Below are 15,890 nucleotides of genomic sequence, written 5' to 3' on the forward strand. Positions count from 1 at the left end.
AATATGTATAAGTTAAATTTGGAAAATGGAAGCCGTAATTTTCCCACAAAATTGCAAATTGAAATAATATGATAAGCAGTGATCTTAGAATTACCTGAATCAATATAGACATGTCTTTCGATTGTTACTAGTTAAATCATTCTAAACTTTCTGTCTTTAAAATTCTTTGATTTTCTGAAATATCAGATTCAAATATTTTAAAGCAGTTTGAATGTCTATTAAAGGCTACAATATAATCTACACTATGATGAAAATTTATATTATATATGTACTAGTTTCCATTCTCCTCATCTGTTCATTCATAAAACAAAGAGACTTGGAGATTTCTAGTCTCTTCAAATATTTATTTATTTTATAGTACTTGTTTTTCTATATGATCTTCACTTAATAAACCTCCACATGGACCCCTCCCCCCTGAAAAAATGTTAACAAACACAGACTAACAGACACCTCAAAATGGATAGTGGACTGATTGGAAATGTTGGGTTTCAAATTCGTGGATATTATTCTATTCAAACTGTTCTCAGAAAAGAAGATTTGAGGTCAACAAGGCCAGGTTTTGAACTGCTTGTATGATGTAGCTTTCAGATGAAGAATGTTAACTCACACAAACTTTAAAACTGCCTTCCGCAAAAATCTGTATAAATAAATTTTAAAAAAGGCAACCTTATTCTCAATGGATCATAAAGCCTAGAGGCAAAAAATCTTAGACAAGATGTTAACCAAAGGTCATCTGTTGTTTTAAGATTCAAAGATATTGTACTCTTCTTGTTGTTTGAAATCTACCCTACATTTTAAAAGATGTAGTTATAGCAGGTATGTTTTAGAAGTTTGAACTTGAAAAATTAACCCCAATTTTTAAATATTCATTGATGATAAACTTTGGAAACAAATACACAGCACCAAGTAGCTATTTCTCTGGTTCTGTATAAGGTAGTTTGAAGAGCAAGGTGATATGCATATGTGCTCACATTCTGATACTGATCACTCCCAAATATCTGATATTTGAGATTGATTTTTGATAATAGCAAAATTATCACTATTGAAATTTATTATATAAGTACTTTGATAAGTAACTTGCAAATGTGCCTTATTTAATATTCACACTTGCTTCCTATGTAAATGTTATTGTTACTGACAAAATGCCAGACAGTTAAGACTCAAGGAGAGAGCCTCAATCAATGTGGGATGGGAGATGGTGAGTAAATGCCCTTCCTCCCCTTTTTGAAACAAATTTGATGTATATTCAATACAGTATATCAAAAAGTCCCTAGGAGGTAAGAGCTGTGTTATTAGCCAGGGAAAATTATAATTACACAACCAATATTAATAATTTTCTGTTATTTCTCTTTCACGTATCCCAATTCCTTATGGTAGTACCTGGAAACAACCTTCCAAAGACACTACTGGTAACATAATCTTTGACTGAAAGTCTACTTTTAGTAAATTTGAACTAGGACGTTACTATTAGAAGTGATCCTAGAAAGTACAATCTTGGTTTAAGATTTGAGAATTTCATTAGATAATAGTAAGGATTCCATCAGTGGTAGTAAGTGGTTATGATAACCTCCGTCATGCTGCAATGTTATAGTTACTAAGACTCATCCACCTGGATGGATTGTTACTATTGAGTTACTATACTACTGAGATCTTTATGTAGGGTTCATCATGTAGGCATGATCAACTGTTAATTCCATCTGCAGTCCCACTATGGGGTTTGAGGAACTTCTAGGTTGGTGAACACAGGGAGGTGCAGAAAGAGAGGTGCAGCACCTGGAGAGGGCATGGAAGCTCTGTGCCTCATCCCATGGATCTTTCCTTATGTATCTCTTCCATTTGGATGTTCCTGTGTATCCTTTATCATATCTTTTTATAAAAAAAAATCCTATAAACAGTAAGCAAACTCTTCATGATTTTTATGAGATGCTCCAGCAAACTAATCAACCCCAAGAGGGGTGGGTGGGTTGTGGAAACCTTTGGTTGGTCAGAAGCACAGATGGGAGTCTGGACTTGTGATTGGCATCTAACGTGGGGAGGCGGGGCAGTCTTGTGGGAATGGCCCCTTAATGATGGGATTTGTAGCGTTTTATGCTATCTCCAGATTGATGATATCAGAAATGAGTTAAATGATAGGTGTCAGAGAGAGTTTCCTGGTGTGGAAAAAACAAAACAAAACAAAACAATACATCTGGCTTAGAAGTGTTGTGAGTATGGTTGCACTGAGGGAGTAAATTAGAAACACAGAGGGAAGACTGAGATTTTCTTACACAAAGGAGTATTTCTACATCTTACAAGAGCTAAAGGAACATAATCTGAGCTAAGAGTGATATTAAATGATCCAGACCACCACCATGCCCTGCTCTTGTAAAGGGGGGTACATGAAAATCATAATTAACAGGCTGTTTCAAGCTCATCTTATAGTGGATCTAATGAATGTACAGACCCACCACGAGGTCACTACCTTGGTTTTTGAGTTCATAATTTGATTAATATTCTTAGCATGCAGAACAATCTTCACATAGCTTTCCTGATATTTGTCATGAATGTAAGAGGAGGACAAAAGGCAAAGTAGAAACCCTTTAAACTGCTTGTCTCTTCCAAGATCGTTGGCATTGCATAAATCAATGTTCTTGTTTTAGCCTTAAATACTTAGTCTATTGTATGATTGCAATACAGTTTGCACATACATTCATCTGTGGAAAAACATCTTGATTGCTTTCAGTTCATTGTGATTATAAACGGACAAAGTTCCTATAAGCATGAACATACAGGGTTCTGTACACAGATAAACTTTCATTTAACTATCTAGGAGCATGAGTGTCATGTTATGTGGTAAATCTATGTTTAACTTTATAACTAATTGCTAAATGATGCTTCCAAAGTCACTACAATTTTTAATTCCAACCAGTCATGAATAATACTTGCCAACATTTTATATTATTGGGTATTTTTTTTTATTTTGGAACCATTCTATAATGCACAAAGATATCTCATTTTTTAAATTTACAACTCCCTAGTGACAAATGATGTTGAGGATCTTTATATATGCATATCTGTGGTCTATAATCTTTGGTGAAGTGTCTATTGATATCATTTATTCATTTTTGTACTAGGTAGTAAATTTTCTTGCTCTTGACTTTTAAGTGTTCTTTCTATATCCAGGAAAAATGTCCTTAATCAAATATGTGATTTGTAAATATTTTCTTCCTATCCATGGCTTGTATCTTGTATCATGAAACTGTTAACAACGTATATTTATTAGTTTTTTAATATACTGTACTCTTGTGTTATATGTAAAAATTCATCTTCAAATCTAAGGTCGAAGCAATGTCTCCTATTTCTTTTTCCATAAGTCTTATAGTTTTATATTTTATATTTAGGTCTATGATCTATTATGAATTCACTTTTAGTATAACTTGCAGCAACCATAAGTGCCTCACAGAACCTATCAGAGACTCACTGGAAGAAATCACATTTAGTTCACCTCTAAGATTAATTCAAAGATTGTTTATTCTTAGTAACTGCATAATCAGTATATAATTAATATTAACCTAACTCTTAGGAAAGAAAGTATCATTAATGGGAATAGGAATAAAACATGGTGTTTATCAGGATTAAATTTGTTTGTTTGTTTGTTTTAGAGGAGGGGAGAGAAGCGGGAGGGGGAGAAACAGACTCTGAGCTGAGCATGGAGCTCCCATAGGGCTCCACCTCATGACTGAGATTGTGACCTAATCTGAAACAGGGACTAGGACAGTTAACTGACTGAATCACCCTGGTGCTCTGGGATTATTTTTTAAATGCCAGCTTGAAACTGTAGCCAGGGAAAAGGATTCACTAAAGAACAAAGACAAAAAAACAGAAAGAAAAACCTAGATTATGATAAAGATCTACAGATTAAAAATTAAATAAGCAAACTTAAAAAATGTTTTTAACAGTAAATTAAATTCAGCTAGAAAGAGAAAATTTAAAAAGTAAATGTCAGTTTGCAGTTTGGAAGAACATAAAAACATAAAATACAGAAAACTCATTAAGAGTCATAGTAGGTTGGGTGGCTCAGTTAAGCATCTGTCTTCAGCTCAGGTCATCATCCCAGGGTCATAGGATTGAGCTCTGCATCAGGTTCCATGCTCTGCCTAGAGTCTGCTTCTCCCATTTCCTCTTCCCTTTCCCCTGATCATGCTCTCTCTCTCTCTCTCTCTCTCTCTCTCTCAAATGAATAAATTAAAAAAAAATATTTAAAAAAAGAGTTATAGGATTCCCTGGGTGGCGCAGCAGTTTGGCGCCTGCCTTTGGTTCAGGGCGTGATCCTGGAGACCCGGGATCGAATCCCACGTCGGGCTCCCGGTGCATGGAGCCTGCTTCTCCCTCTGCCTATGTCTCTGCCTCTCTCTCTCTCTCTCTGTGTGACTATCATAAAAATAAATAAAAATTAAAAATAAAAAGATAAAAAAATAAAAAAAGTTATAGAGGGTAGAGCAAAAGTCTAACAAATATTTAATTGAAACTCTATTAAGTCAAGAGGCAGGTTGGAGGCAGAACATAGAGACAATGTCTGAGGATTTTCCAGAATTGATGAAAGACACGAACTCATAATTCCAAGAAGCCAGCAAATCCAAAACAGAATAAATATAAATAAATTGATTCTTAAACACATCATAATAAAACTCCAGACTACAATAACTAGTGTGATGGAAATAGGTGGGGTTGGGGAGAGAAGACTAATTTTGTAGGAGGAAGAATTAAATTGACTAGTGACCTTCTATAGCAACCATGGTAACCAGGACTTAGACCAAAAAAGTTATTTCCAATGATATGAAAAAAAAAAAAATAACCACCTATCTAGAATTCTATTTTTTATGGATACTTTAAAAATAGACAAAATCTAAAAATCTAACAGAAGGTAAAACTAATTAACTAGGAATGAGTCAGAGAACCTGAGAATGAAAAAGCTGTTGTAAAACAATTCTAGTGTGCATAAGTTTTCTTTCAATAATAATAACAATACCTAATAATAAAAATAAGATCTTTGGAAATTGTGGTTATAGAATAGAGGTTAAAATTGGCATTCCTCTGTCACCTATTAATCCCAGGTTATTTACCCCATTATCTTATAGTTGTAACTTATTTTTCAGTCTTCATTTCTTTTCTTATTTTTCTTCTTTCATTTTTTCTTTTTATTCTCCTTTTTTTTTTTTTTTTTTTAAGGATCAGTCCAGAGAAGTAAAACTCTTTTGTTTTCAATGTCCAAACATCAAACAATATCCTGGGAAAGCCAGCAGAAGTCCTTGTGATAGCCTTGTCTCTTGAGCACACTGCATGTGACATTTCCATGGGGAGGGCATTCAGCTCCTGCAGGGTCACATTCCCCTTTCCCGTGGTCTATCCCTAAAACCCAAATATCTCTTGGAGTTGTCTTCCCTGACTGCATCAGTTTTGTTGTTTTTGTTGCCCAAGATAAGGATTGGCACATTAGATGTTGTTTCATTGGTCATTAAAGCATTTAGCTCAAATCTGGTTTCCATGAGTGGAGGATGATCTACAGAATCTGCCAGAAAGACAATATCATTAATTGCTGGGAGGTAATTTTTCCAAACCCAACTTGCTTGCTCCTCTGCCCACCAAGGTCAAAAGTTGTAAAAGTCATTTCTGGCGATCATCAGCTCTTCTGATGTCAGATCTAATGTTGAAATATGTTGACCCAGTTGGTCATCATTGAATATGTGTAGAAGAGTGGTTTTTCCTGCATTGTCCAAACCCAAGAATAAAAGTTTTCCAGATTTCTTGTAGAGTACTAGACCTGGAGCACACGATTGATCCACTCAAAGACATTATTAATACTAAGGCCAAGGGGTTCCTCTGGCAGCTGAGGAAGGCTTAGACACTTCCTCAAGCAGAGTCAAGCAACCCCCCAGGACTCCCAACTATTTCTCTTTTCTTATTTTTCTATCATGTTTTCCCTTGACAACCATTGAACAGATAATCCATCCAAGATCATATTCACTCAGTTTGAATGATCTTTTCCTCTGGTGTTAGTCGCTCCATTTTATGGTTATACCCTTAATTTTGATTCATTGCTTGCACCTTCTCAGAGATCTTGGTTATTGCACAGTAATTGAAACGTGGCTCCCTCTACGATGTTGTTTTATACGGATCTGATTTTTATACACAGAGACATAATTTTTCTAAGTGTTGATTAACTTTCAATTCCCTTCATCTGCTTAATGAATAAAAGTGAATAAACTGCTTGAATGTTTGCTGAACACATTCATCATTTTTATATATAAAATAATAAATGAGGGATGCCTGGGTGGCTAAGCAGTTGAGTGTCTGCCTTTGGCTCAGGGTGTGATCCCAGAGACAGGGATCAGTCCCACATTGGGCTTCCTTCATGGAGCCTGCATCTCCCTCTGCCTGTGTCTCTGCCTCTCTCCCAGTGTCTCTCATGAATAAATAAATAAAATCTTAAAAAATAAAAATAAATGAGAATTATTAAAATAATCATATGTCATTAATTTGAATATAACATACATTTAAACAAATCTGACATAGGACTAAGGTTCTGCATACATTCAGATTTGGAAAGACTTAACTTTACTCCATCAGATGTCTCCCTTTGTTCATCCTATGTAGGATTTTCCTTTCTTTGCTAAAGAGTTGTTTATCCAGGTCTCTCTGTGCTGCTTAAAAAAAAAAAAAAAAAAAAAAAAAAAAAACTGATAAAAAAGCAAAGATATGCACATTTGCTGCTGTTGACACTTTGTTGTGTATCTCATTCTAATTTCCTGCCATCAACTCCCAAAGTGATCTATATCTTGGCAATTCTCTGAGACAATCTGCTCAAAGTACCATCTACAGTTTTAAAGATAAAGTCATTATTTTTACATCCGAATAACAACAACAAATGACCTTTACACTTTTACTAAAACAATGTCTGATGATTACAGATAAGTTTTCAGTCAAGCCTATAGCAAAAAAACCCTGATTCATGTTATAAAAGACTGGCTGCTTTGTTAATGCCATCAAATAAGGCAAAGAATAGGAAATTAACATTATTATTTATTATGCCACTTGAATCAGGACTACAATAGCCCAGAAAGTTATGAAACATGTTTCAGGACTCATTGCAGTCATCTCACTCCATCCAAACAATAATCCTTTCCTCGTATTTCTGAGTGCCAGGGAGCAATTGCCCTTTTAGATCTGGAGAGGACTTGGGTAGTATAAGATAAATTAGATTCTTGGTTTGGTTTATTGACTTCTTTTTTTCCTCTTGTCAGTATCCCACTTATGCTCTTTCCTATTGTGCACGCTTTTTCCTTCCTCTCCAAGGGGTGACCTCAGAAGACAGAAAAGAACAGGCTTTGTTGTAAGCTAATTAGAGAGGGTAGATTCCTGGGAAACTTGCTACAAGCATCACAGTAACTCTTGAAGAATTTTATATTTAACAAATATTTACCAAATACTTTATTATGTGCAGGGCTCAGTACGAAGTTCAATGTTTTTTTTTTGTTCTTTTTTGGAAATATGTCCAAAAGCTTGAGATGGTTACATTAAGTATGTCATATAACCTTAATAAATCTTATTCAAAAATCCTAGAAAATTATGTATTGGGCAGGTAAAAGACCGATATTTGATACTTAATATGGGAGCTGACTTCTTCTCTGTTTTCTTACTCAAAATACACACACATACACATACACACACACACACACACACACTCCCATATATGCTCACTATACTCAGTTCTCAATGTCTTGACTTTCATTCCTAATTTATCAAATGAAAACTTGAATCATCAAATTGAAAATGTATTAGTGTACAATGACATGTAAATTTCAGGATGTTTTCTCTTTATATTTAAGAGAGAATAAAAAATAATAAAAAATAAAAATAGAATAAAATTCAATTATGTTTTAGGGAGTTGTTTATTTGGTTTTCATTGGTTTAAATAATCTAATGGAAAATAACCTTGGAATTGAAAAAAAAGGAAGCAAATTCTTATTTATTAGGAAATACAAACTTTACTGGTCTCTTAAACCAAACTGTCATATATATTATTAGATTTTGACTTTATAATAACCTTATTATAAGGTTTACAGAATAAACCTTGAAAGATAACAGTAAGTTGAGATTCTAGTGTGGTCTCTCTGATACTACACACACACACATACACACGCACACACACTCCCCCAATGCACCTACAAAATACAAGGTAATATAAATAAATTATATAAATTGAAGTGTTATAACCTGATTTTGATATGTGATTATGGCCCAATGTTACAAAATCATTATTCCATTCCCCTTTACGTATTTATTTAATGATAGGGAGGAGGGCTTATTATGAGCTGAATTGCATTACCACCTCCTCAAATGTATACGTTGAAATCTTAGCCCGTAGTGCTTCATAAGGTGAGTGTATTTGGAGATAAGGTATTTAATTAAGTTAAAATTCTGGCACTTTACCAAGTTGAGAAGAAAAAAATTTTTGGCAGGAATTTATTTTTATTTCCCAACTAGTCCATTGAGGATATGCTCATTTTAAAGCAATATTATAGATCTTGTGCTTTCATATATTGTTTTTTTCATATATTGTGTCTGAATATTATTAACTTTGTTAATATCTTGTTATGTGCAGATATAAAATAAATAAACTATATTAATCATCTATGGGAAATCAATGATTATCGAGGTTCCCTGGAAGAGTTTTGAATAGTTCTTATCAATTTTCTAGAGGACAACTTAATTTTATAAATGATTTTTAAAGGTTTTGTTCAAATAATCTAACCATATTTATTTTGCCATAAACTCATCAATGTTTTATGTTACAATGTATAAGAGTTTTTGATCTGATTGCATGTATACAATACCTATACTTCCAAGTTTGCTGGGGGAAAAATGAGGTTGCTAAACTCAATTGCCTATAAAGAGGCTAGTTATGTATTCATCTAATTTTGTGGACTAATCATTGAAGATTGTAGAAAACTGGAAAAACTGGAAATTGATCAACATATGTAAAGATATTTAGAAACACTTTTGTTTGGCATAGCTGGTCAAAATGAACATTATCATGATATGATCAAAGATATCTGAAGTCTAAATAAGGCCCAATGGTAATATACTTAAGTGTCTTCACATAAATTAAGTATTCGTAATTCTCTATATTTTCAATATGCACAGCAATAAAATATGTATTTGAAATTCACTCTTTCTGATTTTATTTTCAATATGCTCCTGACAGATCTTATTTCCAGTATGATTAATATAAGTAATTCAGTTGGCAATGCCTGTATATCAGTAAATTATGAAATTAAATTGAGAATATATGCTATTCTATTATGGTAAAATACAAAACATCAGGGAACGGATATTTACATGGTGAATTAAAGTAGTAGAGATAGATAAATTTTACGAGATTTTTAGTTCAGATAACTGTGGCTAACACTTCATACAATGCATGTGTTTCCTTTAATCCATAAACTAAATGTAGAATGTAAACCATTATCTCATTGACTATGTTTAATTTGTCTTAACTCATTATTCTCATTATTCTATGTGATAACACAACCCAGCAGTAGCAACCATTTGACCTTCTGAGACTATAGTATTGTGCTGTCTGACTAAAAGTAGTAATAGACATTCCCTTTCTCTGGCTCACTAATCTGATGATGCATTTTTAATTTCATTCATCCTATTAATATAATGGAGGAATGAAGCTGGTTCTCTGCCTGCAAATAAAATGACATTTAAAGTTATGAAGAAATGTAAATAATAGGATTCTGAAATATAACTTGGAAGGTCTCCAAAAAGCTTGACCTTTCTAGGCTTAATGTATAAACAAACACCATGAGATTTTATTCTAAAATAATCTTATATAAGAAAATCTCAGTGCACAAAATAATGATAAAATTAATAAATCCCAAATTTTTTAACCAAATGAATGAATAACAGTTTAACTGGACTATTCTTTTTTTGTTTTGTTTTGTTTCCTAATCTCACTTTATTTATTTTATTTTATTTTTTTATGATAGTCACACAACAGAGAGAGAGAGAGAGAGAGGCAGAGACACAGGCAGAGGGAGAAGCAGGCTCCATGCACCAAGAGCCCGACGTGGGATTCGATCCCCGGTCTCCAGGATGGCGCCCTGGGCCAAAGGCAGGCGCTAAACTGCTGCGCCACCCAGGGATCCCCCCTAATCTCACTTTACAGGTCAAAGCTAACTCAGCTTAATGGTTCAATCTTTTAGGGACATACAGAATGACAAAATAATATTGATAGGGACACAAAGTTGCAGGAATCATACCTATAAAAGTGATGTAGTGAATAGGATAATTCATTTACCAAAATTTATGCCATTCTCAAACTTGTATAAATGGAAAGTAATAAAATAATGTTCAGTGGACAAACCATTACTATTTAAGAAGAATTTTCAGAATTCCACTAAAAGAAAGATGGTGAAATGTTTTGATCAAATTTAGCTTGTAGTAGCATTTAATTGTGTTGCTCTTTCCTTTCATATGTGACTTTTTTTTACTGGGTTCAAATGTGGACCTAAATACTAAAAGAGAAAAAAAAAAGGAAATATTCTATAGTAAGTATAATGCACCACACATAATATATGTGACAAAAATCTCTGTAAATAGAAGCTTCTTTCTTCTAGAGTCATTTCTAACATGAATGTAATCATAGGATTAATGAAATGCACAAATAAAATAATATCAGATATGGCTTTATATCTCACAGAATTTAAAAATATTTAGTGCATACTTCAAATCCGTAATGTACTTAACTATGCCTTTCCTTTCCTTTTTTTTTTTTTTTTTTTCTTTTCATGATATAAAAATGAGGCATCCAGACATTTGGAAGCCTGTGTAATGCCATACAGCTGACGCAGGTGCAAGCTCAGATTCACTAACTTGAAATAAATGTACTATCAGCACCAAACTGTCATTTGAAAAACAAACAAACAAACAAAAAAACCTTTCATTTGATATTCATACCTCATTTTCCTGAATTCGTCATTACCTCTCTGGTCTGTCCATTTGGTTTCCTTGTAAACTCTCCTCATTTTATTTGATTTCTTTCAATCTTTCAAAGGTGGCGTGCCCATAAATCTTTCCCCATGCTCCACCTTTTTACCCACAATCCTATAGTTAGTCCTGGGAGATTCTCATCTATTTTAAATGACTCCTGGTATCATTTTAATGTGGAGATAGTTCTAACTTATATTTTAACCTAGATCTTCTCCTTAATGTCTCTACCTAGCAGTGATTATTATAGTATTGCTGATATAGGAAGATAAATATACAGAAATACATGCACATATATATAGGTAAATGTGTATATGTATATTTGTTTTATATTTAGATGTGTGTGTATTTATATACCTGAGTATGTCCGTGAAGAACATACAAATATATATTTTCTCTCTGGCCTATGCTTACTATTTCCTGAAACGATTTGTTCAAGAATGTCAAATCGGTTATTTATAACAATTAGTAGTCATATCACAGAAACAATAAAAAGCTCACAATCTTGAAAATTATCTGAGGGTGCAAGTTTTTTTAATTAATCTTTCTTGCTTCATTGCATTTTACTTCTACACCTTCCATTTTTAGGCATCATGAGACAGTTCACAGTAACTCTATTTACAAACTATATAAAATCATAATAGAAGAAAATGAGTCATGGAAATAAGTACACGTTATTCAGGATGGTAATAACTATCAAATATTATGCAAAATGCAGCATGAGTTTTCAATCATCTGATTCTATACAAAGACACCTTTTTTGATGAAGTCATCTGTGAACAGCAATTTGCTGAAACAAGGCATAAAAATGTCCTGAGAATTCACACACCTACCAAAATTCCTAATAGTACTAAGAATTAGGCTATGGGATAATATCCCAAAGGATACTTAGAGGAAGCCTCATTGCTTTAGTCATTTAAAACTAGGTTGGACAAATCATGGGGGAATATAACTGAGGAAATAATGCTCTACATTTCTTGAAGATGGGCACACTGATTTAATGGCTTTTTTTTTTATTTTGAAATTCCATAATAATATGAAGCTTTCAATTCATTTTTATGTTCAGTTTTTGCAACTCTAGGGTTCACTCTGTAAATTATTATTTGTGGACATTTTAAGGAATGGAAATATTCTGAAGCTTTGTTGATAATTCTAAGAATGCTATTTGTAGTATCAGTTTATTTCATGGATTACTGATAATACCTATACTCCCAATGTTTTTACCACATTAACATCATAAATTTGTGACATAGAGTGAAAGAAGGAGTCTATTTGGATATCAATTTGTCATATTTAGAGTTGTCTTTATTGTTTAAATCTCAGCTTTTGCAATGGACAAAGAATGCTATGTAAGAGTATGCTTATCCTAAGTAAAGGAAATTATTTAAGAAGTATCTGAATTTATTAACCTTTCATTTGATGGCTAGAGGAAGGAAAGAGAAGCAGTAACAATTAAAATACCCTAAAATCTAGGATGGAATCATTTATTATTATTATTATTATTATTAAGCACCAGGTGAGGGGATTTACTTAACTGGTTAACTAGAAACAAAAAAGGAAGAGGGTACATTCTTTAGGGAAAACAAATATATACTTAGTCCCAATAATCATAAAATCATGGTGTTGGTATTTTTTTTTGAAAGATTTTATTTATTTATTCATGAGAGACACACAGAGAGAGAGAGAGAGAGAGAGAGGCAAAGACACAGGCAGAGGGAGAAGCAGGCTCCATGCAGGGCGTCTGATGTGGAACTCGATCCCAGGATCCCAGGATCACACCCTGGGCTGAAGAAAGGTGAACTCAACTGCTGAGCCACCAAGGCATCCCTGTGTCAATATTTTTGATGAAATTTTTCTAGTCTTTTTTCTAAGTGAAATATGATATAAATATTATATAAACGTTTACTATTTTTAAGATACTAAAGAGAAATAATCTTTTATTATTTTTTCAGCTAGAATAATATTTTCTTAAGGTTAGAACACTACTTAGGCTATGCATTACAATGGAAATGGTATTTTAACATCAGCTAGATGTGGCCCAAAACACTTTCTTTGATTCTAATTACCTAAGAGAATGTACTTGCTAGTGGAATTGTGGATTCTGGAAACAAATTAGTTTTATTCAGAAACACAGTACATCTTCTGCTGTATACTTTTCTCTGCCTTTCTCATTCTCCTTCTTCTTGGCAGGTTAAGTGTAACAAGTTATCTTTTATTCCCTTGAGGAGGGCTCTATTCTTTTCACTTTTTCTCAAATTTATTAGGTTAGATATATGTTATCATTCTTTCTCTTGTCTTACCTATTTTATTTTATGGCACATAGAGTTGGATCCTATTAAAACCTAGGCCCTTTTGAATTATCATGGAATTAATTTTATCCTATCAGTGTTAAGTTTTTTTTCTTTTTTTATGAAGGAAATCAAACAATTTTTACAACTCACCACTTTCAAAAGCTTATATAATATATACTCCAGTCTTGTTTTAGAAAACATTTAATGCTTTAGCACCTGTATTTGACTTTTAATAATCACACTTGATTTTCATTCCTTATGTAAAATTCTCTTAAAAACTAATGAACCAGTCTTGAGAAAGGGAACATTGATATTTATACATACATATATGAAGAAATCTTTACATTTTAGGAATACTATTATCACTAGGAATTTGGAGGCTGAACACTATGTATTAATTTACACAACAACACAGGCACTATTTATTAGCTTCAGATTGAATATGGAGTAGAACATGCGTGGAGTGAAAAATCTCTGAATAACTTAGGATTGTTTATTAGGAATTTCAGGCCACAAAGTAAAATTTCTGTAATGTTTTCAGATAATTATACCTGGTAAAATGGGAGTGCATCCACTTCATTAACTTCATAGTATGAGGATTCTAAAAGATTATTCAGACTGGTAGAGGAAATCTTTTTATTTGATATATAATTGTAAAAGTGCTAGAGGTATTCCACTCTGATCATTTCCCCTAATTCTGTTTAATGGGTTTGCAGATTAGGATTCGCTATGTCTCAAGAATTTGTGCTTGGGGAATACAAATTCCGGCAATACTTTAATAAAAGATGGCCCATCTGCCTATGATATAACTAGAAAACTTATAAATTTTTGGTTGTACATAGACATTCCACTGCCAATTTTACCTAACTTTTAAAAATATTTTATTTATTTATTCATGAGAGAGAGAGGGAGAGAGAGAGGCAGAGACACAGGCAGAAGAAGAAGGCTCCATGCAGGAAGCCCGATTGTGGGACTTGATCCCGGGTCTCCAGGATCCCGCTCTGAGCCAAAGGCGGATGCTGCACCACTAAGCCACCCAGGAATTCATTACCTGATTTCTTTCACCCCGTTGTACCTAATTGCATTCTGGTCACTTTGGATAGTCTCCTACTACTGTGACCAAACTTTGCTACTACATGGGCCATGTGAAGGCAGCCAAGATGGGCCACTTTGGCATGAACATTGCTGTGAATTAAAAGCAATAAAAACTCAGCAGATTCAAGAAAAATTCCTTATCTCCCCCTTAATTGCCTTCTGTGCCAGGAAGAGAGCTATCCACAGAGATTTCTCTTTACCTATGGTATTTATTTATTTATTTAGAACACATGCAGGGAGGGGCAGAGGGAGAAGAGGAGAGAGAGAATCTCAAGCAGAGATTGAGGCCAAGGCCAGGCCCCATCTCACAACCTTGAGATAATGACCTGAGCCAAATTCAAGAGCCAGAGGCTTAACTGACTAAGCTATCCATGTGCATCTATCCCCACCTTGTGTCATTCAACTGCTACCTTTCTCCATAGCTCATATGAGCATCATGTTACCTCGCTATCTTTGGAAGTTCATGTCTATATTGATTCCCCTATTTTCTCCTGTTAATCAATCTCATACCAATTTGATTCTTACTCCAGCTGGGAGGACCTCAAAGGGAAGAGAAAATTCTTCCTTCCTGAAACTACTCTGGAGCCTTAAATCTCTACCTGCGAGGATGTGAATTATATGCACGTGAGGTTCCTAGAAAGAGCATTACATCTGGCTCAACTGGAGCAGGAATTACTGTATAGAAGGTTAACCAAATACATGGTGCAGAAAAAGGAGACAGAAGTCCCCTCTCATAAAACAGTCATGTCATTCCTCTCAATCTACTCTTCCAATATCCACATTTAACAAAATAAAATGTGCAATACTAATTAATTTTATTCAGTCTGCATTATTGTTATTCTTACATAGAGCAGGTTAAGAAAACACTATGAATATTCAAACTTTTGCAAACTCTATCTTAAATATAAAGACATTGGAATCAATTAGAACTCAAGCCTTTAGCCACTGCATATTTGATTAAAATTCCTAAAGGTTATCCTGTAGGTTATTTCTTTTATACACAAACATCCCCATATTTCTTTCACACACATAGATAGATGGATAGATAGAAAGATAGATGGATAGATAGATAGATAGATAGATAGATAGATAGATAGATAGATAGATAGATTAGAGCTCCATCTTCCAGGCTAGAATGAAAGAAAAGTAATTTTTCCTAGAAAATGTTTTTTACTCTTGCCTGTAAATTCAGGAACAGAAAGAATATGGAAGCAATCTATATGAAAAATCAGAGGAGGTAATAATCAGAGATTGTAAATGATATGAACAGGGTTGACTATCAAGGATATATTTTGATCATTACAAGCTGCAGATCAACAGTACTGCTCAGTGGGGTGCCTGGGTGGCTCAGTAGATTCAGCTTTGGACTCTTTGTTTTCTGCTTAGGTCAGGATTTTATGGGTTGTGAGATCTAGCCCTGCCTCCACCTCCGACTCTGTGCCAGCAGGGAGTCTGGAAGAACTCTTTCTC

The 15,890-nt window shown here is 33.8% G+C and overlaps 1 pseudogene; it reads right to left on the reverse strand.

Annotated features, from left to right (window-relative positions):
* Nucleotides 1–5,254: 5,254 nt before the first annotated feature.
* Nucleotides 5,255–11,072, reverse strand: LOC100685240 (annotated as a pseudogene).
* Between the last annotated feature and the right edge of the window lie 4,818 nt (nucleotides 11,073–15,890).

This window comes from Canis lupus, chromosome 4 (assembly GCF_011100685.1).
Source record: "Canis lupus familiaris isolate Mischka breed German Shepherd chromosome 4, alternate assembly UU_Cfam_GSD_1.0, whole genome shotgun sequence".
Taxonomy (NCBI): Eukaryota; Metazoa; Chordata; class Mammalia; order Carnivora; family Canidae; genus Canis; species Canis lupus.